The 25000-nt window shown below is 42.5% G+C and overlaps 1 protein-coding gene across 2 annotated transcripts in view; it reads right to left on the minus strand.

Annotated features, from left to right (window-relative positions):
- The window catches only part of LOC106578422 (catenin delta-2), a 462724-nt gene that overhangs the window by 400672 nt on the left and 37052 nt on the right, over positions 1–25000 (minus strand). The gene's annotated exons all lie outside the window — the stretch shown is intronic.

Below are 25000 nucleotides of genomic sequence, written 5' to 3' on the forward strand. Positions count from 1 at the left end.
TGTTCTTCGGCATGCAAGCCTCCCCCTTTTTCCTCCAAACATAACCATGGTCATTATGGCCAAACAGTTCTATTTTTGTTTCATCAGACCAGACCATTTCTCCAAAAAGTACGATCTTTGTTCCCATGTGCAGTTGCAAACCGTAGTCTGGCTTTTTTATGGCGGTTTTGGAGCAGTGGCTTCTTCCTTGCTGAGTGGCCTTTCAGGTTACGTCAATATAGGACTTGTTTTACTGTGGATATCGATACTTTTGTACCTGTTTCCTCCAGCATCTTCACAAGGTTCCAAGGTTCTGGGAATGATTTGCACTTTTCACACCAAAGTACATTCATCTCTAGGAGATAGAACGCGTCTCCTTCCTGAGCGGTATGATGGCTGTATGGTCGCATGGTGTTATTACTTGCGTACTGTTGTTTGTGCAGATGAACGTGGTACCTTCAGGTGTTTGGAAATTGCTCCCAAGGATGAACCAGACTTGTGGATGTCTACAATGTTTTTTTGATGTCTTGGCTGATTTCTTTTGATTTTCCCATGATTTCAAGCAAAGGGGCACTGAGCTTGAAGGTAGGCCTTGAAATACATCCACAGGTACACCTCCAATTGACTGAAATGATGTCAATTAGCCTATCAGAAGCTTCTAAAGCCATGACATCATTTTCTGGAATTTTCCAAGCTGTTTAAAGGCACAGTCAACTTAGTGTATGTAAACTTCTGACCCACTAGAATTGTGATACAGTGAATTATAAGTGAAAAAATCTGTCTGTAAACAATTGTTGGAAAAATTCCTTGTGTCATGCACAAAGTAGATTTCCTAACCGACTTGCCAAAACTATAGTTTGTTAACAAGAAATTTGTGGAGTGGTTGAAAAACTAGTTTTAATGGCTACAACCTATGTGTATGTAAAGTTCCAACTTCAACTGTAACTGTATCAATTGTTTCCCCCATCACTACTAGTTATAGCTAGCTAGTCAATTATTTGAATGCTTATCCCACAGCATGCCTGGCTATGGTTAATGTGATATTCATGTTAACGTTAACAATGTGATATCCGTAGGGAATGAGCACTAAGGAGGAGACATACAGTAACACTACTGCCTCTCTCAGGCCTAGCCAGGGCTATAACCTCCCTACATTTAACACAGTAGAGAGATGAGAGAGGGAACATGGAAGTAAATTATCACCAAGGCCTAAGCCTAGCAGTGCACTTGAAGTTTTTGGAAGGTTGCCTGTTTGAGGAAGGTTTGTTTTTTGCATTTTCCATTTTTTTACCAACAATATTTTAACTTGTAAGGGTGCGCTGATACTAGATGTATCTGAGCATAGACATTAGCATTCTATATGCTAACTACAGCGCTATAGTGTAAGTATTAGCATTCAGGCTGGGTGTGCTTAGCTGCATGCGGGGGCAGTGTTGGTGATTAGCAGGTACAGCTCTGATTCTGATTCAGGGCCAGGGCTCTGTCTGTCACAGTGTTAGTGATTAGCAGGTACAGCTCTGATTCTGATGCAGTGCCAGGCCAGGGATCTGTCTGTTACAGTGTTACGGCTAATGAAACAGAACCAGAGAGGGGAGAGAGGAGACGAGATTTAGATATGCCCTGATTAGAGGACCATGATCCCATGTGAACAAGCTCCACTGTCTCCAGCTCCACTAGCCCAGACCACTAGACTGATAAATGCTGGGTCTTTCTTGGAGCTCTCACTCTCCCCGAGCTCCTTAATAGTTCTGTCCATCCTGGAGCAATCTTTCCATTTTCTCTTTTGTCAGATCGATAGGAAACAGAAGGGATGTTAAATATCTATTTCCTCTACACTATAGTAAGAGTCTTCCAACAGAGCTGTGTGTGGTAGCTCATGTATTGAGATCCTATCATTAGACATCATGCTGAGCATGGCGTGATGTAATGGGGAAACCTGTCCATGCATGGCTAAATAAATCTGTGAGTGATAGCATCAATATTAATCTGGGAAATCTAATACATGGAAAGAGTAAGACATGAGGGAGACAGTGTGAAGAAAGTGGAGAGAGACAGGAACATTCCCCTGGTGTCTGACCCCACATCAGCCTCTTTGTCTAACATGGGTCTGTATGAGGGCCTAGTGGAGGCAGGGGGAGACAGTGGGGGAGATAGTGGGGGAGAACTAAACTCTTGTTTTCTCATCAGGAACATCCCACTGGCATCTGACCCAGAAACAATAACATATCGGTCAAACAAAAATTTGCGGGTTCTTGCATTGGAATTATATTGAATCCTATACCACAATAAACATATACCACAATAAACATATACCACAATAAACATAAAGTTAAAATTCCAACCTCCACTGCAGTCTATCAAATCAAATGGTATTTGTCACATGCTTTGTAGACAACAGGTGTAGACTAACAGTGAAACGCTTACTCACGGGTCATTTTCCAACAATGCAGAGTTAAAGGTAAGATAAAAAATAAAATAGAAATAGTGGCACAGTGAATAACGAATAAAATAACATGGTTATATACAAGGAGTAGAAAATAACATGACTATATACAGGGAGTAGAAAATAACATGGCTATATACAGGGAGTAGTGAATAACATGGCTATATACAGGAAGTAGAAAATAACATGGCTATACACAGGGAGTAGAAAATAACATGGCTATATACAGGGAGTAGAAAATAACATGGCTATATACAGGAAGTAGAAAATAACATGGCTATATAGATGGAATTAAAAATAACTTGGCTATATACAGGTAGTAGAAAATAACATGGCTATATACAGGGAGTAGAAAATAATATGGCTATATACAAGGAGTAGAAAATAACATGACTATATACAGGGAGTAGAAAATAACATGGCTATATACAGGGAGTAGAAAATAACATGGCTATATACAGGGAGTAGAAAATAACATGGCTATATACAGGAAGTAGAAAATAACATGGCTATATACAGGGAGTAGAAAATAACATGGCTATATACAGGGAGTAGAAAATAACATGACTATATACAGGAAGTAGAAAATAACATGGCTATATACAGGAAGTAGAAAATAACATGGCTATATACAGGGAGTAGAAAATAACATGACTATATACAGGGAGTAGAAAATAACATGGCTATATACAGGAAGTAGAAAATAACATGGCTATATACAGGGAGTGGAAAATAACATGACTATATACAGGGAGTAGAAAATAACATGGCTATATACAGGAAGTAGAAAATAACATGGCTATATATAGGAAGTAGAAAATAACATGGCTATACACAGGGAGTAGAAAATAACATGGCTATATACAGGGAGTAGAAAATAACATGGCTATATACAGGAAGTAGAAAATAACATGGCTATATTTATGGAATAGAAAATAACTTGGCTATATACAGGGAGTAGAAAATAACATGGCTATATACATGGAGTAGAAAATAACATGGCTATATAGATGGAATAGAAAATAGCATGGCTATATACAGGGAGTACCAGTACCAAGTCGATGTGCAGGGGTAGGAGGTAATTGATGTAGATACAGTTTTAGTCGTAAGTTTATATACACTTACGTTGGAGTAATTTACGTTGGAGTAATTCAACCACTCCACAAATTTCTTGTCAACAAACTATAGTTTTGGCAAGTCGGTTAGGACATCTACTTTGTACATGACACAAGTAATTTTTCCAACAATTGTTTACAGGCAGATTTTTTCACTTATAATTCACTGTATCACAATTCCAGTGGGTCAGAAGTTTACATACATTAAGTTGACTGTGCCTTTAAACAGCTTGGAAAATTCCAGAAAATTATGTCATGGCTTTAGAAGCTACTGATAAGCTAATTGACATCATTTGAGTCAATTGGAGAAGACATTTGAAGAGTGGTTGATAAACTAGTTTTAAGTCCAAAGTTTTGACTCCAAAGTAAGTGTATGTAAACTTTAGACTTCAACTGTATAGGTAGGGTAAAGTGATGTATGTGCAGCGTTTGTGGTGAAAGAGTGTGTGTGTGTGTGTGTGTGTCTGTGGGGAGGGGTGTCAGGATGCATGTGTGTGAATGCTATGTGTGTGTGTGTGTGTGTGTGTGTGTGTGTGTGTGTGTGTGTGTGTGTGTGCGTGCGGTGGAAGAATGAGAGAAGGTGATACTCGCGACTAGCGACTTGCCAGTGCCGAGGCCCAGCGTGATGACTCAATCATGATTTATGACATTGTTTGGATGGCTGACCATTTCTGGGCTACCATCGAGGTCAAACACACCTTATCTGTGGTAATCTCAAGGCTGAGACGTTCTCACGGAAGTCCTGTGAGCATGGACACTATTGGAGGTGTGAAGACAGAGGAAAACGTGAAATCTACTAAATAAATGTTCATGTGTGAATAAAATGATAATGTTTAGATTGTTTCAAGAGTTCCTAAATAGCTACTGTATGGGCCTCCCTAGTGGTGCAGCGGTCTAAGACACCGCATCGCAGTGTTGCACCGTCACTACAGCCTGGGGTTCGATCCCAAGCTGTGTCAGAACCGGCCAAGACTGGGAGTCCCACAGGGCTGCGCACAATCGTCCAGGTTAGGGGAGGTTTAGCCGGGGGGGGCTTTACTTGGCTCATCTAGCGACTTCTTGTGGCGGGCCGGGCGCCTGCAGGCTGACTTTGTTCGTCAGTTGAACAGTGTTTCCTCCGACACATTGGTGCAGCTGGCTTCCATGTTAAGCGGGCAGGTGTTAAGAAGCGCGGCTTGGCAGGTCATGTTTCAGGGGACGCATGACTCGACCTTCGCCTCTCCCGAGCCCGTTGGGGAGGTGCAGCGATGAGACAAGATTGTAATCACGAAATTGTAGGCCTATCATCTTATAAAGTCATTCACAGTGCTTTATTAAAAATTATAATAGTCTACTATGATGGTATTGAATCAATAAATTATGTCATAATCTTGTGATGTTGTGATTCAAAATATTTTAATGTGCAACCTAATCCAGTGATTGTCATGCATTGTGGGTAGACAGTCGTGCTATTGTTGTTATATTTTACTGTTAAAATAGGGCTGCAGAATTTTTTATTTTGTTTTGTTCAATAAAGATGCATTTTCCTGCATCTTTATGTGCTCTAATATCCTAGGCTAATTTATTTGGGGCTAATTCACCACCTTAGTAAGTGGAAACTCAAAGCACATTAGCTAGATACCTAACTATAAAGATAATACCCACTCATAGTAGCCATGTATTAATCTAACAGTACATTTAATGTCCAAAAAAACATTGTAGTTGTAGCCTACCATTCAGAGGCCAATGCACTCGCAATGGCCAATGCCTATTTCACACGCTCCATATCTCAAAGCCATATCAAATACCTTTGGAAAATAGTTGCTATTGAGCTCATAATTGAGAGTTGAGAAATTAAAAGTATACCTACAGAAACTGAGAACATCCTCTCCCCATCCGTGACAACAGGACAGCTGTGTGTTCCCAGCAATTGGATGAAAAAATGTTATACAATCAGAACATTTGTATTTTTCCTTAAGCGAGAGAGTGGCTCGCTCGACATAGCAGCAGGCCCCAGTGAAACAGGTACAGGGGCAGTCAGGCAGACACTTTCATTACAGGAATCATGAGGAAAATGTACTTTACTCTTTGACCAAATCATGATTTTAGCCTCCAAAAAATAGGACGTTTTTAGTGAGGTGAATGACTGTGCAGCCCGCACAAATGTAACAAAAACAACATTTTACTCCCACAGCAGGTGTCAAAGGGTCGCAAATTGTGACCAAATGGTCGCAGTCTGGAGCCCTGCCTTGTAGGCTTTTCGCTATAGGCATACTCTTTCATTTTATTTCAATGAAAAAGGCCTCCACCTTTGCAATCAACACTAAGTAGCCTAGGCCAAGGCTCCTCTCTCGCTTTCTCTCTCCTATGCAGCAGAGCAGACCCGGACAATTTGGCTGGGTACAATTTTATTTATTGGCTTTTCATTTATTTTATCATGCCAAAAGCCAGCAATATCCCGCTAACAGAAACCCTGCGCCCCAGTGGCTTTCCATAGCCCCCCTACACACATTGTCCATTGTGCTGACACAGCGCAGCGGAGATACAGATTTTGCTCCAACCTGTCACTCAATCATTTTTATACAGGGACATATTTTTATACAGGGACATAGAACTAAAACTGAGGGTGCACAAGTTTCAACTGAGGGGGCTATGCCCCCTTTTGCCCCTTCGTGGAACCAGGTACAACGCTGATACTAGATGTCCCTGAGCATATAGGCACAAATGATCAGCCTGACTAACCGGTGTCTGTATGTAGCCTCACTTCTTTTATAGCCTCGCTACTGTATATAGCCTGTCTTTTTACTGTTGTTTTATTTCTTTACTTACCTATTGTTCACCTAACACATTTTTTGCACTATTGGTTAGAGCCTGTAAGTAAGCATTTCACTGTAAGGTCTACACCTGTTGTATTCGGAGCACGTGACAAATAAACTTTGATTTGATTTGATTAGCATACTATATGCTAACTACAGCGCTATAGCGTTAGCATTCAGTATTAGCATTCAGGCTGGGTGTGCTTAGCTGCATGTGGGGGCAGGGTTGGTGATTAGCAGGTACAGCTGTGATTCTGATGCAGGGCCAGGCCAGGGCTCTGTCTGTCAAAGTGTTATGGCTAATGAAACAGAACCAGAGAGAGAGGAAAGGAGAGGGGATGAGGGGAAAGAATATTTAGATATGCCCTGATTAGAGAACCATGATCCCATGTGAACGAGATCAAAAGCTAATGGTCAAACACACACACACGCATATACTGTATACACAGTGGTGCACAAACACACACACAGGCATATACTGTATACACAGTGGTGCACACACACACAGGCATATACTGTATACAAAGTGGTGCACAAACACACACACAGGCATATACTGTATACAAAGTGGTGCACAAACACACACACACACACGCATATACTGTATACACAGTGGTGCACAAACACACACACAGGCATATACTGTATACACAGTGGTGCACACACACACACGCATATATTGTATCACAGTGGTGCACAAAAACACACACAGGCATATACTGTACACACAGTGGCGCACAAACACACACACACACGCATATACTGTACACACAGTGGTGCACAAACACACACACACGCATATACTGTATACAAAGTGGTGCACGAACACACACACAGGCATATACTGTATACAAAGTGGTGCACAAACACACACACGCACACACACACGCATATACTGTATACACAGTGGTGCACAAACACACACACACGCATATACTGTATACACAGTGGTGCACAAACACACACACACACACGCATATACTGTATACACAGTGGTGCACAAACACACACACACGCATATACTGTATACACAGTGGTGCACAAACACACACACACACACGCATATACTGTATACACAGTGGTGCACAAACACACACACACGCATATACTGTATACACAGTGGTGCACAAACACACACACACGCATATACTGTATACACAGTGGTGCACAAACACACACACACAGGCGCATGCAACCAGTATGCCTGGGGGCAACAATCACACGCCTCATATACACATGTACACCAAAACACACACACACACACACACACACACACACACACACACACACACACACACACACACACACACACACACACACACACACACACACACACACACACACACACACACACGCAGGACCCCTCAGATTGAACCTGTGGTTAGATTGACAGCTTAGCTCCTCTATGACCCTCTCACAGGAAGTCCAGCAGATATCAACTTTTCAAACCTGCCAAAAAATGTGTCCGAATTGCATGAACTTTACAAAAATCATGTGATCAAATGAAGTTTTGACTGCGGTGATGCTCCCCCGTCACCACAAGATGAGTGGTTCTGATCACTAACTTTTTCGGCAAATTCGTTTTCCCATGGCCCGGTACCCCGGATGTGCAGAGTTTGCTAATTTTCAACCATTGAATTGATCCTAAAGAGAAATCTCCACTCATCCGGGGCACCGGGCCATGCAAAACGAACCTGCCCATTGCTTCAATAGTTAGGCTATCCATATTACCAGAGCTTATATTCTTTCTATTTATATGGCAGATTTGCAGCTGCAATTTATATAATTAATTGATAGATATATAGCTAGCTGGCTGAAATGAAAACAGAGAGAACAAAGTATTTACAGTTCCATCAGAAAGGATTCTGTCACGTCCTGACCAGTAAAGCGGTTATTTGTTATTGTAGTTTGGTCAGGACATGGCAGGGGGGTGTTTGTTTTATGTGGTTCGGGGTTTGTTGATATATGTGTTTATGTAGAGGGGTGTTTGTTTAGAGTATTCCGGGGTTTTGGTTATAGTCTATGTTGTGTATTTCTATGCTCTATCTATGTTGTGTATTTCTTTGTGTTGGCCTGGTATGGCTCTCAATCAGGAACAGCTGTACATCGTTGTTGCTGATTGAGAGTCATACTTAGGTAGCCCTGTTTTCACCTGTCCCTTGTGGGAAGCTGTTGTTGCACTGCTGTGGGTTAGCCTGCGATACTGTTCGTTTGATCGTTTTCTTGTTTTGTTTTGGTAAGTGTTCTAAATAAAGTTAAGATGATCACTCAACCCGCTGCGCCTTGGTCCACTATATACGACGACCGTTACAGATTCACACACATTTTTCCACATTTTGTTGTGTTACAGCCTGAATTTAAAATGTATTGAATTTAGATTTAGTGTCACTGGAGGCCTACAGCCCACAATTAAAATGTTTACAAATGAATTCAAAATGAAAAGCTGAAATGTCTTGAGCCAATAAGTTTTCAACCCCTTTGTTATTTCAAGCTAAAATAAGTTCAGGAGTAAAAATGTGCTTAAGAAGTCACATAATACGTTGCATGGACTGTGTGCAATAACACTGTTAAACATAATGTTTTACCTCACCTCTATAACCCACACATACAATTATCTGTAAGGTCCCTCAGTCAAGCAGTGAATTTCATACACAGATTTGACCACAAAGACCAGGAAGGTTTTCCAATGCCTCGCAAAGAAGGGTGACGATTGGTAGATGGGTAAAAAAAAAAGCAGACATTGAATATCCCTTTGAGCATGGTTAATTACACTTTGGATGGTGTATCAAATACACCCAGTCACTACAAAAAGATACAGCCGTCCTTCCTAACTCAGTTGCCAGAGGGGAAGGAAACCTCTCAGGGATTTCACCATGAGGCCAATGGTGACTTTAAAACAGTTACAAAGTTCAAATCAAATCAAATTGTATTGGTCACATACACATATTGAGCAGATGTTATTGCGGGTGTAGCTAAATTCACAACAATACACACAAATCTAAAAGTAAAATAATGGAATTAAGAAATATATAAATATTAGGACGAGCAATGTCGGAGTGGCATTGTCTAAAATGCAGTAGAATAGAACACAGTATATACATATGAAATGAGTAAAGCAGTATGTAAACATTATTAAAGTGACTAGTGTTCCATTATTAAAGTGACCAGTGATTCCATGGCTATGAATATAGGACAGCAGCCTCTAAGGTGCAGGGTTGAGTAACCGGGTGGTAGCTAATCATGAAACATACACCACCACCTTTCTTCTTCCCAGAAAGATCTTAATTACTGTCTGAGCTATGTACTGAGAACCCTGATGGCTGTATGGACGGGGACAGTATATCCGGAGAGAGTCATGACTCCGTGAAACAGAGTACGTTACAGTCTCTGATGACTCTCTGGAAGGAGATCCTCACCCTGAGCTCGTCTACATTATTGTCCAGAGACTGAACATTAGCGAGTAATATACTCTGAAGCAGTGGATGGTGTACCCACCTCCTGAGTCGGACTAGAAGTCCACTCCGAATACCTTTTCTCCGGCGGCATCTCGGAGCAGATAAGTTAAATTAAAATCAAATAAAAGGTTATTTGTCACATGCACGGAATACAACAGGTGTAGACCTTACAGTGAAATGCTTACTTACAAGCCCTAACCAACAGTGCAATTTTCATGTAAAAAATAAGTATTAGGTAAACAACAGATAAGTAAAGAAATACAAAACAGTAAAACAGTAAAATGACAGTGAAAATAACAGTAGCGAGGCTATATACAGGTGGTACCAGTACAGAGTCAATGTGCGGGGGCACCGGTTAGTCGGGCTAATTGAGGTAATATGTACATGTAGGTATAGTTAAAGTGACTATGCATAGATGACAAACAGAGAGTAGCAGCAGCGTCAAAGAGAGGGTTGGCGGGACACAATGCAAATAGTAGAGGGTTGGCTGGACACAATGCAAATAGTCCGGATAGCCAATGTGTGGTGGCACCGGTTAGTCAGGCTAGTTAAGGTAAAATGTATGTGAATATATAGTTAAAGTGACTATGCACAGATGATAAACAGAGAGTAGCAGCAGCGTAAAAGAGGGGTTGGTGGAGAGGGAGTGGCAGGACACAACACAAATAGTCTGGGTAGCCATTTGATTACCTGTTCAGGAGTCTTATGGCTTGGAGGTTAAAGCTGTTGAGAAGCCTTATGGTCCTAGACTCTCCGGTACCACTTGCCATGCGAAAGCAGAGAGAAAAGTCTATGACAGGGGTGTCTGGGGTCTTTGACAATTTTTAGGGCCTTCCTCTGACACCGCCTGGTGTAGAGGTCCTGGATGGCAGGCAGCTTAGCCCCAGTGATGTACTGGGCCGTACACACTAACCTCTGTAGTGCCTTGCGGTCGGAGGCAGTGCAGTTGCCGTACCAGGTAACGATGCAACCGGTCAGGATGCTCACAATATTGCAGCTGTAGAACCTTTTGATGATCTGAGGACTCATGCCAAATCTTTTCAGTCTCCTAAGGGGGAATAGGTTTTGTCGTACCCTCTTCAAGACTGTCTTGGTGTGTTTGGACCATTCTACTTTGTTGGTGATGTGGACACCAAGGAACTTGAAGCTTTTAACCTGCTCTACTACAGCACCATCGATGAGAATGGGGGCATACTCGGTCCTCCTTTTCCTGTAGTCCACAATCATCTCCTTTGTCTTGATCATATTGAGGTATAGGTTGTCATTCTGGCACCACCCGGCCAGGTCTCTGACCTCCTCCCTATAGGCTGTCTTGTTGTTGTCGGTGATCAGGCCTACCACTGTTGTGTCATCGGCAAACATAATGATGGTGTTGGAATCGTGCCTGGCCATGCAGTCGTGGGTGAACAGGGAGTACAGGAGAGGACCGAGCATGCACCCCTGAGGGGCTCTAGTGTTGAGGATAAGCGTGGCAGATCTGTTGCTACCTACCCTCACCACCTGGGGGCGGCACGTCAGGATATCCAGGATCCAGTTGCAGAGGGAGGTGTTTAGTCCCAGGATCCTTAGCTTAGTGATGAGCTTCGAGGGTACTATGGTGTTGCACGCTGAGCTGTAGTCAATGAATAGCATTCTCAAGTAGGTGTTCCTTTTGTCCAGGTGTGAAAGGGCAGCGTGGATTGCAATAGAGATCGCATCATATGTGGATCTGTTTGAGCGGTATGCAAATTTGAGTGGGTCTAGGGTTTCTGGGATAATGGTGTTGATGTGAGCCATTACCAACCTTTCAAAGCACTTCATGGCTACGGACGTGAGTGCTACGGGTCGGTAGTCATTTAGGCAGGTTACCTTAGTGCTCTTGGGCACAGGGACTATGGTGGTCTGCTTGAAGCATGTTGGTATTATAGACTCAATCAGGGACATGTTGAAAATGTCAGTGAAGACACCTGCCAGTTGGAAAATACATGCCCGGAGCACACATCATGGTAACCCGTCTGGCCCAGTGGCCTTCTGAATGTTGACCTGTTTAAAGGTCTTACTCACATTGGCTACGAAGAGTATGATCACACAGTCATCCGGATCAGCTGATGATCTCATGCATGCCTCAGTGTTGCTTGCCTCGAAGCGAGCATAGAAGTGATTTAGCTTGTCTGGTAGGCTTGTGTCACTAGGCAGCTCGCGGCTGTGCTTCCCTTTGTAGTCTGTAATAGTTTGCAGGCCCTGCCACATCCGACGAGCATCGGAGCCAGTGTAGTATGATTCAATCTTAGTCCTGTACTGGCGCTTTGCCTGTATGATAGTTCGTCTGAGGGCATAGAAGGATTTCTTATAAGCTTCAGGGTTAGAGTCCCGCAACTTGAGTCCCGCACCTCAGTGCGAATGTTGCCTGTAATCCATGGCTTCTGGTTGGGGTATGTACATACAGTCACTGTGGGGACGACATCCTCGAAGCACTTATTGATAAAGCCAGTGACTCGTGTGGTGTACTCCTCAATGCCATCGGATGGTCCTGTAGTTTAACATCTGCTTCATCTGACCACTTTTTTATAGACCGAGTCACTGGTGTTTCCTGCTTTAATTTTAGCTTGTAAGCAGAAATCAGGAGGATAGAATTTTGGTGAGATTTGCCAAATGGAGGGCGAGGGTGCGCTTTGTAAGTGTCTCTGTGTGTGGAGTAAAGGTGATCTGGATTTTTTTTCCCTCTGGTTGAGCATTTAACATGCTGATAGAAATGAGGTAAAACTGATTTAAGTTTCCCTGCATTAAAGTCCCCGGCCACTAGGAGCGCCGCCTCTGGGTGAGCGGTTTCCTGTTTGCTTATTTCCTTATACAGCTGACTCAGTGCGGTGTTAGTGCCAGCGTCCGTCTGTGGTGGTAAATAAACAGCCACAACAAATATAGATGAAAACTCTTTTGGCAAATAGTGTGGTCTAGAGCTTATCAGGCGAACAAAATCTAGAGACTTGCTTAGATATCGTGCACCAGCTGTTGTTTACAAATATACACAGACCACCCCCCCTCATCTTACTGGAATGTTCTGTCTAGCCGGTGCAGCGTATATCCCGCTTGCTGAATGTTTTCCATGTCGTCATTCAGCCACGATTCAGTGAAACTTAAGATGTCACAGTTTTTGATGTCCCGTTGTGTCACGACTCCCGCCAAATTCGGCTCCTCTCCTTGTTCGGGCGGTGCTCGGCGGTCGACGTCACCGGTCTTCTAGCCATCGCTGCTCCACCTTTCATTTTCCATTTGTTTTGCCTTGTTTTTCCGCACACCTGTTTTACATTCCCTCATCACTCTATGTGTATATTATCCTCTGTTCCCCCCATGTCTGTGTGTGTAATTGTTCATTACGTGTCATGTGTGACCCTTCATGCTGGTTTTTCGCCGGGTCTTGTTTGGAACCCGTGGTATTGTATGCTGTACATTATTTGTGTGACGAGTGCGCTATTCGCGTTTGCCTTTGTGTGTCGTTACGCAGTTGCGTCTGACTGTTTTCCTTCTGCCAAATAAAGTATGCCTGTTCACTCATCTCTGCTCTCCTGCACCTGACTTCAGTTAACCAGTTGCGCACACTCTTGACACGTTGGTAGGATATTGGTGATCGTATCTCGTCTAATTTATGGTCCAATGATTGTACGTTTGCAAGTAATATTGATGGTGAGGGCAGATTTCCCACTTGCCGTCGGCGGATCCTTACGAGGCACCCCACCGTGTGTCCTCTATACCTGCGTCTCTTTCTCTTGCCAATAGCGGGGATTTCGGCCTTGTCGGGTGTCTGAAGTACATCTTGTGCGTCCTGATTGAAGGAAGAATCTTAGTCTAATCCCATGTGAGTGATCGCTGTCCTGATACCCAGAAGCTCTTTTTTGCCGTAAGATACGGTTGCAGAAACGTTATCTACAAAATAAGTTACAAATAACGCAAAAAAAATTACACATAATAGCACAATTGGTTAGTCGCCCGTAAAACTGTTGCCATTTCTTCCGGTGCCATCTTAAGAATTGCCCTGAGGGGTGCGAACAAAGGATCCATATCCAAAAGTTATTTCCGGCTGTATGTAATAACACAAAAACGTTCTGGGCTAATAATGTAAGAAATAACACACAAAAAAAACAAATACTGTAAAGTTGCTTAGGAGCTAGAAGTAGAGCTGCCATGTCTGTCGGTGCGATCTCAGCTAATGGCTGTGATAGGAGAAAACTGAGGACGGATCAATAACATTGTAGGTACTCCACAATACTTGGAAATAAGGCACTAAAGTAAAACAGCAAAAAATTTGGTAAAGAAAGAAACTTTATGTCCTGAATACAAAGCGTTATGTTTGGGGCAAATCCAACACAACACATCTCTGAGTGCCACTATTTATATTTTCAAGCATGGTGGTCGCTGCATCATGTTATGGGTATGCTTGTCATCAGCAGTATTTTTTTAATTAAAAGAAACGGAATAGAGCTACTGTAAGCACTGGCAAAATCCTAGAGGAAAACCTGGTTCAGTCTTCTATCCAACAGACACTGGGAGATAAATTCACCATTCAGCAGGAAAAGAACCGAAAACACAAAGTGAAATATACACTGGAGTTGCTTACCAAGACGACATTGAATGTTCCTGAGTGGCCTAGTTATAGTTTTGAATTAAATTGTCTTGAAAATCTATGGCAAGACTTGAAAATAGCTGTCTAGCAATGATCAACAACCAATTTGACAATTGCAAAGCTCTTAGAGACTTACCCAGAAAGACACAGCTGTAATCACTGCCAAAGCTGATAGCATATATTGACTCAGGTGTGTGAATACTTTTGTAAATGAGAGATTTCTGTATTTCATTTTCAATAAATTTGGAAAACATTCCTAAAACATGTTTTCACTTTGTCATTAAGGGTTATTGTGTTTTAAAAAAAAATCTATTTAATATATTTTGAATTCAGGCTGTAGCACAACAAAATGTGGAATAAGACAAGGGGTATGAATTTTTTCTGAAGGCACTGTAGCTATTTGATCATATTCGACACAGTTTCACTGGAATTATCAAATGACAACCCTCAACATGTAAACAGTTCATAAAAACTAATCTCTTGGCAGGTCGGCTGTTGTACTTTTTTTGGTGCTCAAATAACTTTCATTAGCTAGCTAAGGTTTGCATCAGGGCCGGCATGAATGACATAAGCTGTCGCTTAGGGCCTTTAACCCCCCCCCCCCAAAAAAGTTATTTTTTTAGGAACTCAGAATAGCAGAATACACAAGGTGCAAGTTCGAAATTTGATTGTGCATCAGCAATTTGTCTCTTGTTATGTCAGTCACTGACAGTCATGCTTAGGGCCCCCAATTCTCGCTTATGGCCCCCAAAAGGCTAGAGCTGGCCCTGGTTAGCATGCTAGCTTGTTACACTGACAGCTGTCAGTCAGTGGCCTTTTTATTGTTATTTCTCTGCTACGTGTGGAAATCACCACAACGTTCATACCCCCAATTTCTGAATATGTATTAGCAGCCTGTGTCAGTCTTTGAGGTGGAACCTAAATTAGAATTTTCACTCTAGGACAGGAATTACTCGAAATACATGTAGGTGTGGCAACTTCCTCTGAGATGGGCTTTTAAGTAACATAGGCCAAAACGCCATCTCACCACGACAGGCTGAAATTTCAGGTGGTCTTTTCAAACAGCTCTTTCACTAAAAGGGCATTATCATCATTTTCACAATTTCACGGTATTATTCCAACATAGTGAGGAAATATATATAAAACACAGGAAATCATGTTTTTGACTGCACTGGGCCTTTAACACTTCAGACGAAACAAAACTTCTGCTCTGTCTTAGATCTGCTCTGGACTAGTTTGGTAGCCATATACATGCTCTAATAATAATTCCCCTCAGGGACATTCTGATGAAGGTCACAGTGGTTTTAATAATGGTTGGATTCTAGAAATCGATAAAAGTATAAAATATTCATTCCAAAACCATCCATCATCATCATCAGGCAGAAGCATAAGGAGAGACCCCACACCTCACGTTGAGCCTCATGGTCGAGGAACGACCTAACACTAGAGACAGTGTCTCTACATCAACTTTCACTATGAAAACTGGCACCACCATTAGAAGAAAATGTTAGTGGGAAGAAAAGATATCCCTGATACTGAGTGAATGGAGTCTCTTTTCCAGTATTGAGCTGACTGTGTAGAGGGCATAGCTCTTCAGTGACTGGTTAAAGGGTAATAGACAATCTGTACTACAGCCTTACTGGGGTGACTTTACACTGAGACTGGAACAGGGCCACAGCCAGATGCCCTAATCGGATATGCTCTGTGTGTGTGTGTGTGTGTGTGTGTGTGTGTGTGTGTGTGTGTGTGTGTGTGTGTGTGTGTGTGTGTGTGTGTGTGTGTGTGTGTGTGTGTGTGTGTGTGTGTGTGTGTGTGTGTGCAGGCTCCCCCCTGCTGTGAGTGTTTACTGGCAGCGCTCATAGATTTCCCCCAAACGGCCTTGTCCAGGATTACACGGTATACAGGGGTCAACTAGCAGACACTGACACACTGACACACACACAAAAATTCACGCACACACACAGGCGGGTATTATGAATGTTTGAAATATCTGCTTCCAAGCTGAGTAATCAGAAATTAGCACAGAGAGTGGATGGTGAAGGACAGAGAGGACAAGGACAGAGAATTCAGCTTCTAAAGACAAGGAAAGGACACTGTTCCTGACACTCAAAGCATGGATGTATTGAATGAATAAAGCCTCATAAAAGCAACACCGCTTCATTTAATCTGCTTATACTACAGTAGCTCTATCACGGTATCATACGGTTACAGTAAAGTGATAGATTACTTCCAAATCAAAGTTTTCTGGACATTTTCAGACCTCCAAAAGTGGTCTATAATGTTGAGGTGATTTAACATCACATGAATGGGAGAGATCTGATATTGTTATTTTATATGTTGCCTTTCCAATTCATTCACATGACTTTAAACTTTTACAATGTTAGAAAAGTAAACTTGGTAGCAGACAGCCTGACAAGCAGCCAGCAGAGAGAAGCTTTCTCCCCCTCCACATCGGACTGCTGCTGTGACACGGAAAAGGAGATTTGAATTTCTCTCCTCCCGTCATGACCCTGAGACGGCGTTCATTTAACCAGTCTGCAAATCAAGCCTGTCACGACTGGCATTACACAGACAGAACATCGATAGAGAGAGAGATGGGAGAGAGGGATGGAGTGAGGGAGTGAGAGAGGGTGAGGGTGTGAGAGAGAGGGAGAGAGAGAGAGAGAAAGAGAGTGAGAGAGAGAGAGGGGTGAGAACAGGAGAAAGATATACACTCACACACACACACACACACACACACACACACACACACACACACACACACACACACACACACACACACACACACTCACACACAAAGGAGGAATAAACATCATATATATCAATAGTCTTATTGAGGTCTGGGTATTAAAACAGTATTTCAGAGCAGCAAAATTTGTTTTCTGCTGATTATAAAGGCCAGTGAACTGCTGGATGACTGAGACACTGATACAGATCAGCCTGATTTCTTTGTAGAGAGTACGAGAAAGTCTACCCACTATAGTAATTACAGAGTCGAGGACCACAACAATTAATCTGTGTGCCTCAAAATTGAATTATCCCACTGAGCTTCAGTCTAAGCATTGGTTGTGGGAGATAATACAAGTCTTTAGGTCTCAGGTTCCTCATCACACAACCATAGTCTACTGAGCCCTATTGGATACATCTGTACTATGCAACTAGATGAGTTCTGCCATAAAACATAAAGCAATCTGAGAGCTAGCAGGAGGACCGTTCTAACTAAAATCTATTATAATCCATGATTACTTCGCCACTGGTGCTTCCATATGCTACATACTGTACTCTTTGGATCACAAACTATGAACAAATAACCACATAGAAATAAACATGAATATGTACACGCACACACACACACACACACACACACACACACAACCACTCACTCACACACCAACACACACACACACACATATTCCCTCCATGAGGAACTGTACATTATTCATTGCTCTGATGTTATCTAACCTGAAATCTCCATACAATTATTATCCCTCAACACCGGAGCACCTCAAGGATGTGTGCACTCACCTCTACTCTACACCCAATGAATGCACCTCCAACAACGCATAGTCAAGTTTAAAGATTAAACCACTCTGGTCGGTCTCATCACCGACAGCAATGTACCGTGGAGAGGTCGACCGACTAGTGGCCTGGTGCAGTCAAAATAACCCAGAACTCAACACAGACAAAACCATCGAAATGGTGGTTGACTTCAGAAAACGTCCCTTCACCATCTCTACCCCTCTAGATTGACGGCTCAGCTGTTAGCGCGGCTAAATCATTCAAATCCCTGGGGGCCATCATCTACGGCAACCTCAAGTGGGAGGACAGCATCACCAAGAAGGCAGAGCAGTGGATGTACTACTTGCGGCAGTTGAAAAAACTCCAAAGTTTTACGCATCAATCGTTGAGTCTATCCTCACATCCTTCATCACAGTCCGGTTTGGGTCTGTGTCTGCCCGCTGCAACGACAAACTGCAAAGCATTGTCCGGTCTGCAGAGAGGGTCATTGCCTGCCACCTGCCCTTATCCAGGTACTGCAAGACTCCAGGGCAAGAAAGATCATCGTCACCCCTCGCACCCCCTCCTCCAAAAATTCCCTTCTGGCAGGCAGTTCATGTCACTCATGACCAAAACCTCCCGCCACCTGAAAAGTTTCTTCCCCCGGGCGGTGGCCCTCACCAACCGGCCATCTGGCCCATAGAGACCAAAGGACTATGCACTCTATGCTGCACACTGCATCAAGCCATCTCTGAACTGTACTCTAAATAACTGCACTGTACTGCGTTACTCTGTTCATCTCTTTGCATTTATATATATTCATACTGATACTGTAAATTTGTACACTGTATATCAACAGTATACCCACTGTATATCAACCATATACCCACTGTATATTAACCGTATACCCACTGTATATCAACCCATTGTATATCAACCGTATACTCACTGTATATCAACCGTACACTCACTGTATATTTGTATATCTGCTAATTCTCTTATAGCTAGCTCTATGATCACTCTACCTAGTTGTATATAATTTGTGGAAACTTCGTTCTGTCTCTAACGTTAAATGTTATCTATCACTAGCAGCACCATACCACCAAGTAAAATTCTGAGTATGTGTAAATGTACAGTACTTGGTGAATAAAAGTGATGCTGATATTCTCTCTCTACGAGCCAATTGGAGTGAATTGGCACCTTTGATAAAGATGAACAAAAATAAAGATGTATAAAATAAATTATAGAAATATGCTCAAAATTCGATTATTTTGTACTAATACAAAAGTTTATTGTATTAGTACAAAATATTGTAATTTTGAGCATGCAATATACCTCAGTATTTGTATTATTTATTTTATACAGTCTTTTCTGCTGATCTTTTGCCCTCAGAACAGCCTCAGTTCATCGGGGCATGGACTCTACAAGGTGTCGAAAGCGTTCCACAGGGATTCTGGCCCATGTTGACTCCAATGTTTCCCACAGTTGTGTCAAGCTTTGCTCTCTTTTCCAAAATGTGAGTTAGAATCTAGCTATATGCTTAGAATATGTGTACAACGCCCATTTATATAAATATCCAGAGACTACAATAAACCCAGAAAAAGAACATCTCTGTATATTTATATAAATGGGCGTTGTACACATATTCTAAGCATATAGCTAGATTCTAACTTGAATTTCTGGAAAAGAGAACAACATTTTACATTTCAAAACAGTGCATCAAAAGAGTTTGAGTTTGACATTGACAGCGCTAGTCTGCAATTATAAATTGTTTAGTGGCAAAGCGACCCGCAATTTGTGAATAGCTCATTTCTAATCACAGTATTTTAACATTTAATTTGACTTCACAGTCTGTCTCGTTTGAACTCATCGAGGTGATCATCTCATACAATTATACTGTAGATTGGAGCGAACGAAGATGACAATGTCACATGAATTAATCCTCAGCAGTAATTAATATTGAGCCGCCGTCGGGTCCCTGATGACTTCACGTCTGATAGCAGCAGCTCTACTCATTTGTTTCAACTGTATTAGTCTATAATATAATATAGACTCTATAGCCATGAAGAGGCGCAGAGAGATTAGCCATCCATCACTGTCAATGCCATACGTATATACAAGGGAAAAATGTGACTTATTTGAAATCATTTAAAATACATTTTTCAATTTGGTGAATGTGGACATGGCCCCTACAGTAAGTGCTGTGGTAGGAAGCATGGCAACGTGAACCAGCCTCTTCACAGACAGACACACATAAGATCAGATGTAGAGTCATCGCGGGTTCGATTCCCACTGGGGCCACCCATTCCAACATTTATGAACGCACTACCGTAAGTCGCTTTCGGAAAAAAGCGTCTGCTAAATGGCATATTAAATATATTATGATTTTTTTTTCTGTAAAAGTACAGTCTGAACCGACGTGACCCACTGGCTCTGTCGAAATGTGTGACGTGAAAATGCCCCTAGAGAGGAAATCACAGGTAGCAAGTTAGCATTGTGAACAGAGAACGGAAAGGTGAGAATAATGATTCACAGAAAGATTCACGGCAAGGAACACTGTAGGAGGGAAAGGAGGAGCCACGACAAGGAACACTGTAGGAGGGAAAGGAGGAGCCACGGCAAGGAACACTGTAGGAGGGAAAGGAGGAGCCACGGCAAGGAACACTGTAGGAGGGAAAGGAGGAGCCACGGCAAGGAACACTGTAGGAGGGAAAGGAGGAGCCACGGCAAGGAACACTGTAGGAGGGAAAGGAGGAGCCACGGCAAGGTACACTGTAGGAGGGAAAGGACGAGCCACGGCAAGGAACACTGTAGGAGGGAAAGGAGGAGCCACGGCAAGGAACACTGTAGGAGGGAAAGGAGGAGCCACGGCAAGGAACACTGTAGGAGGGAAAGGAGGAGCCACGGCAAGGAACACTGTAGGAGGGAAAGGAGGAGCCACGGCAAGGAACACTGTAGGAGGGAAAGGAGGAGCCACGGCAAGGAACACTGTAGGAGGGAAAGGAGGGGGTGGGGCTGAGACAGAGAGAGTGGGTGGGTGGGGGGAGGGAAAAAGAGAAAGGGAGTGGGAGTAGGGTGTTCCAGTGAGTATAATTACTGTATATAATATCAAGCTGTATAATTGGTTGTCTGACACTCAGAACACACAGCTGGTCACCTCAACAATAATAAGTGGACAAGGTATGTTGTGTGGGGGTGGGGGATGCACACAAACACACCTCCCTGCTAACAGAAGCTAACAGCCAGGTGTGTCCTCTCTCTGGATTGGTCACCATGGTGATAGCCGTGTGTTTAGCATGTAGGATGGCCACAGAGGGACTGCGCCTGCTAGGTTACCAGGACATTACCACCAAAGAGCTGAAGACACACACACACACACACACACACACACAGAGGAAAGAGCAGTGTGTGTGTCTGTGTTTAGATCTGATCTGTCCTTGATCACAACATCATACATACATTGCTCTCCCCATACACACACACACTCTCTCTAACCTCTCCCTCTCTCTGTCTTTTCATGAACACAACATTTCCAATTCAGTTCGTCCTTGACCTATAGGCTACATATGAGGAAAATTAAAATGTCCGACATAAAAAACATTTTTACAAGTGTGAAAGGATTTGGTAATGTCCTTGTGACGGCCCATGATCCAAGGTGAATCCACGTTCCATCAGACGAACCGCTGTTCAAGGCCCATAAACCTCTCCCAATTCAATCAATGGGTCTCAAAGGAACGTGTTATCTGAAAGAATCCCTTTAGATTGTGGAGGCAGAGGAACATTTGACTTTCAGTGGATTGTGAGGGGAGACACACTACATCACCCCTTCAAATTAGTGGATTCGGCTATTTCAGCCATACACGTTGCTGACAGGTGAATAATTCGAGCACACAGCCATGCAATCTCCATAGACAAACATTGGCAGAAGAATGGCCTTACTGAAGAGTTAAAAAAAAAAAATATTCTGCCCTGCTAGAGCTGCCCCGGTCAACTGTAAGTGCTGTTATTGTGAAGTGGAAACGTCTAGGAGCAACAATGGCTCAGCCGCAAAGTGGTAGGCTTCATGAAATGGGTTTCCATGGCCGAGAAGCCGCACACAAGCCTAATATCACCATGTGTAATGCCAAGAGTCGGCTGGAGTGATGTAAAGCTCACCGCCATTGGACTCTCTGGAGTGATGAATCATGCTTCACCATCTGGCAGTCCAACAGACGAATATGGGTTTGACGGATGCCAGGAGAAAGCTACCTGCCAGAATGCATAGTGCCAACTGTAAAGTTTGGTAGAGGAGAACTAATGGTCTGGGGCTGTTTTTCATGGTTCGGACTAGGCCCCTTAGTTCTAGTGAAGGGAAATCTTAATGCTATAGCATACAATTACATTCTAGACGATTCTGTACTTCCAACTTTGTGACAACAGTTTGGGGAAGGCCCTTTTCTGTTTCACCATGACAATGTCCCTGTGCACAAAGCCAGGTCCATACTGAAATGGTTTGCCAAGATCAATTTGGAAGAACTTGTCTGGCACAGACCTCAACCTCATTGAAGCCCTTTGGAACACCGACTGCGAGCCAGGCGTGATCGCCCAAAATCAGTGCCCGACCTCACTAATGCTCTTGTGGCTGAATGGAAGCAAGTCCCTGCAGTAATGTTCCAACATCTAGTGGAAAGCTTTTCCAATAGAGTGGAGGCTGTTATAGCAGCAAAGGGGGGAACAACTCCATATTAATGCCCATGATTTTGGAATGAGATGTTCGACGAGCAGACTTCTGATCAAGTAGTGTATACTGACACACAGGTGTGCAAACACACACACAGATACTTCCATTTCTCAGGCCATTGATATTAAGTCTCTCTCTTTCTCTCTCCGTTTCTGCACAAACTAGTACAATACTGTAAACACACACATACACTGAGTGTACAAAACATTAAGAATGCCTTCCTAATATTGAGTTGGACTCTACAAGGTGTCGTAAGCGTTCCACAGGGATGCTGGCCCATGTTGACTCCAATGCTTCCCATAGTTGTGTTGCAGTTCTTGACACAAACCGTTGCGCCTGGCACCTACTACCATACCCCGTTCAAAGGTATTTAAATCTGTTGTTTTGTCCATTCACCCTCTAAATGGCACACATACACAATCCATGTCTCAATTGTCTCAAGGCTTAAAAATCCTTCTTTAACCTGTCTCCTCCCCTTCATCTACACTGACTGAAGTGGATTTAACAAGTGACATCAATAAGGGATCATAGCTTTCACCTGGATTCACCTGGTCAGTCTATGTCATGGAAAGAGCAGGTGTTCTTAATGTTTTGTCCACACATACACAACTGTGTGACTGTATACACACACACATACACACACTGAGACATACTTTTCCGTGTCTCTTTTCAATAATGTATTTAGATAGAAGGTTCCCTGTTGAGTGGTTGCGGTGGTTTGTTTTAATGTCTTATTCAATGCTGTCTACTTGGCTGCAGCTCTCCTCTCATAATCTACATAATGTCTCCCCATTACCTCCTCATTCCCCTGCTAAGCACTCATCCTTGACTTCTAAAACACTGAACCCACTGCATAGGACTAGAATACTCATCTTGCTTCTGTGTCAGGTTCTACTACAAATCAGTTTGTAGTTAACCTGTTATGGCTAGGGGGCAGTATTTTCATAGCCGGATAAAAAAACGTACCCGATTTAATCTGATTATTACTCCTGCCCAGAAACTAGAATATGCATATAATTATTAGCTTTGGACAGAAAACACTCCAAAGTTTCTAAAACTGTTTGAATGGTGTCTGTGAGTATAACAGAACTCATTTGGCAGGCCAAAACCTGAGAAGATTCCATGTAGGAAGTGCCCTGTCTGACAATTTCTTGCCCTTCTTGATTATCTCTATCCATTACAGAGGATCTCTGCTGTTACGTGACACTTCCTACGGCTCCCATGGGCTCTCAGAAGGCGGCAAAAAGCTGAATCGTGGCTTTGCAGGCTCTGGCTGAAAAAAAGTAGCGAGTTTGGATAGTGGCTGGTTACAGTACTGTGAGACTCAGGCGCATGCCCGAGTCAACCTCATGCTTTGTTTTCTTTCGTCTGTTTACCTAAACGCATATTCCCGGTCGGAATATTATCGCTTTTTTATGAGAAAAATGGCATAAAAATTGATTTAAAACAGCGGTTGACATGCTTCGAAGTACGGTAATGGAATATTTAGACATCTTTTGTCACGAAATGCGCCATGCTCGTGACCCTTATTTACACTTCGGATAGTGTCTTGAACGCATGAACAAAACGCCGCTATTTGGATATAACTATGGATTATTTTGAACCAAACCAACATTTGTTATTGAAGTAGCAGTCCTGGGAGTGCATTCTGACGAAGACAGCAAAGGTGATAACATTTTTCTTATAGTAAATCTGACTTTGATGAGTGCTACATTTGCTGGGTGTCTAAATAGCTTGCCGTGATGGCTGGGCTATCTACTCAGAATATTGCAAAATGTGCTTTCACCGAAAAGCTATTTTAAAATCGGACACCTTGATTGCACAAAGGAGTTCTGTATGTATAATTCTTAAAATAATTGTTATGTTTTTTGTGAACGTTTATCGTGAGTAATTTAGTAAATTCACCGGAGGTTTGCGGGGGGTATGCTAGTTCTGAACGTCACATGCTAATGTAAAAAGCTGGTTTTTGATATAAATATGAACTTGATTAAACAAAACATGCATGTATTGTATAACATAATGTCCTAGGTGTGTCATCTGATGAAGATCATCAAAGGTTAGTGCTGCATTTAGCTGTGGTTTTGTTTTTTGTGACATTATATGCTAGCTTGAAAAATGGGTGTCTGATTATTTCTGGCTGGGTACTCTGCTGACATAATCTAATGTTTTGCTTTCGCTGTAAAGCCTTTTTGAAATCGGACAGTGTGGTTAGATAAAGGAGAGTCTTTTCTTTAAAATGCTGTGAAATAGTCATATGTTTGAAAAATTTAAGTTTTTGTATTTTAGAGGAATTTGTCATTCGCGCCATGCCCATCATTGGATATTGGAGCAGGTGTTCCGCTAGCGGAACGTCTAGATGTATTAAGATGTGTGTTTTTGATTAAATAAAGAGTGTGTT

Source organism: Salmo salar, chromosome ssa19, assembly GCF_905237065.1.
Source record: "Salmo salar chromosome ssa19, Ssal_v3.1, whole genome shotgun sequence".
In the NCBI taxonomy this organism is placed as follows: Eukaryota; Metazoa; Chordata; class Actinopteri; order Salmoniformes; family Salmonidae; genus Salmo; species Salmo salar.